At 33.9% G+C, this 2,333-nt stretch overlaps 1 long non-coding RNA gene across 1 annotated transcript; it reads left to right on the forward strand.

The window, feature by feature from the left end:
- The first annotated feature begins 673 nt into the window (after nucleotides 1–673).
- Nucleotides 674–1,237, forward strand: LOC132850730 (uncharacterized). The gene is made up of 3 exons (XR_009648999.1): nucleotides 674–783; nucleotides 886–963; nucleotides 1,101–1,237. It is a non-coding gene; the product is annotated as an uncharacterized LOC132850730 (long non-coding RNA).
- The last annotated feature ends 1,096 nt before the right edge of the window (nucleotides 1,238–2,333 follow it).

Genomic DNA, 2,333 nt, shown 5'->3' on the forward strand with positions numbered 1-2,333 from the left:
TAAGATCAACGCCCCCAAACAATGCTATAAGAAGCAAAAGTTTTAACAGATTCATTCACTTATCAACGCGCTGGGAAGATGAAACGCTTTACAGCTGAGGAAGTTTCCTCAAATTGAAGAGCAGGACTCCGACGACGAACGTTTGTATTTTGAAGAGCGAGTTGATCCAGCTGAGGATATAATTTCTGAAGAGTAAGTTTTACATTTGTTGAAATCTTGTGTGATGTAAAATTATATATACTGTATTGTATACAGACTATTTGCAAGCAGATATTAAGAGTGACTTTATAGAAACGTCTCGTAATTGGCAACTTTTATTTACCTTAAAATGTTAGTTCTTATTAAGCTGTATGCTGATTAATGTAATGTGAATATACAATATGTTATATAGCAATATCACTATTTAGAATATATTTTGACTAGTGTTTATGCCGCAACTAGTCTTGTTTACGTGACTATCTGTTCGGGTGTAAATGTATCGATGTGGTGTCGATGAGCTGTAAATGTGCCCGGAGATATGTCATGTGTTAATGTTTAGCCATAAATATGTCCGGTAATGGCCCGTTAACAAACATATACAGCGCATCTCTGTACCCAATTATTTTATCTCAGCTATGCTTAACTGCCTTAGTTATTGCTTTATAAGTTTGTTACTGTGGAGAATACATTATATAAATTATTAAAAACTTTTGTAGGAATGTGGCTGCATCACTCTTGTCTTCACCTGCACCGGCTGCAACACTTTCACCTTCGTTTGATCCACGCGAGGAACATTCATCCAGTGTAAGTCACATTTACCCTTTTTTATGTTCTCAGTATTAGTAATACTGGTGTGTTGCTTTGTACTTTGCAAATACATGATACTAATTATGATATTTTTTTTAGGAATGTGGCTGCAACACGTTCACCTTCGTCTGATACTCGCACAAGGGCACGCAGCAACGCAACTGGGAACAAAAAAGAGTACGTCCACGTGTACCCATTTTTCTGTTATATTGTATATTAGTATATATTAGTTATATATTATTATTACTAATGTGTTGCTTAGTACTTTGGAAAATACACGATGAGACTAATTATGTTGTTATTTTTTTTTTTAGGAATGTGTCTGCATCACCTTTACCTTTACCATCACCTGCTACTCACACACACCGTAGGTCTCTTTCAGTCTCAAAGCAACTGAGACTGATGTGTGTTCAGTTAAATAGGAACTGTTTTGAGCAAGGGCATGACGACATTTAAACTCCACTCTCAAAGATTCACAGTGTGTGATGGCTTGCAAATGTATATCTTATTTTTTATATTGTAAAGAATCATTCCCATACAGTAAAGCTTCTTGACTCTTGACTCTATTGTATTGTTATTGAAACGGTATTCAAGTTTCTGCTTTCTGCACACCAATAATGGATGTAAATGTGTTTGCTCCCTTGCGAAGAAATATAAAAAATGAAATCAACAAGAAGAGCCAAATCACGTAAATTGTTAAGACTGGCTACTGTAATATCAGTTTCATGTAAGAGTACTTTCATTTCTATAGTCAATTACATAACGTGAAAATTATATTAAAACGTATTTATTCCAGTGGGTTTATAAGAAGTTCTATATAAAACCATATGATGATCATAGCCAATCCACACATCCTGGACATGTGGTCTTGTGCAACGCCCACATGTAAAACACAGACACTCCTATCTCTGTAATAAACACAGAGATGTTAGTCCCGTCCGAATCCATACATGAAATGACAGACGTCGGCTGAAAAAAAAATCTAACTCTAACATCGTTTGGAAAACTAGTCCCGTCCGAATAGGGCTTTACAAAAGTTAAATCAATGTATTGTTTCATGTGAATGAGTGGGTAAAATAGTTTTTACATCTTTTTGTAGCAAATACTCAACTCTACAAGAGTAGAGAATTTTATTGTTTGTGAACAAATGTTTGTTTCTTGGCCTTATTTCAGCAACTTTTCTTTTTTTTTTACTAACCACGCATAAACATCATTTACTTAAAAATACAAACATGTACATAAATTTTACTTACATAATAGTGTAGCGCAGTTTGTGCTGAATACAGTGTTATGTGATATTAGCCATTAATATGTTTTGAAGTAACTGAAAAAAGACCAAATGTAAGAGCATGTCAGAACCTCTGCCAGTATCACAAAATGGTCAATTTCAATTCAATTAAATTCAATTCAAGTTTATTTGTATAGTGCCTTTTACAATGGACAAAGCTGTCTCAAAGCAGCTTTACAGAACATAAACATAGAACAGAAGATAGACATAAGGAGTAATATAGAGAATTAATATAATAAAAATTCAAAATATATATAGT

Source organism: Tachysurus vachellii, chromosome 8, assembly GCF_030014155.1.
Source record: "Tachysurus vachellii isolate PV-2020 chromosome 8, HZAU_Pvac_v1, whole genome shotgun sequence".
NCBI classification, from domain to species: Eukaryota; Metazoa; Chordata; class Actinopteri; order Siluriformes; family Bagridae; genus Tachysurus; species Tachysurus vachellii.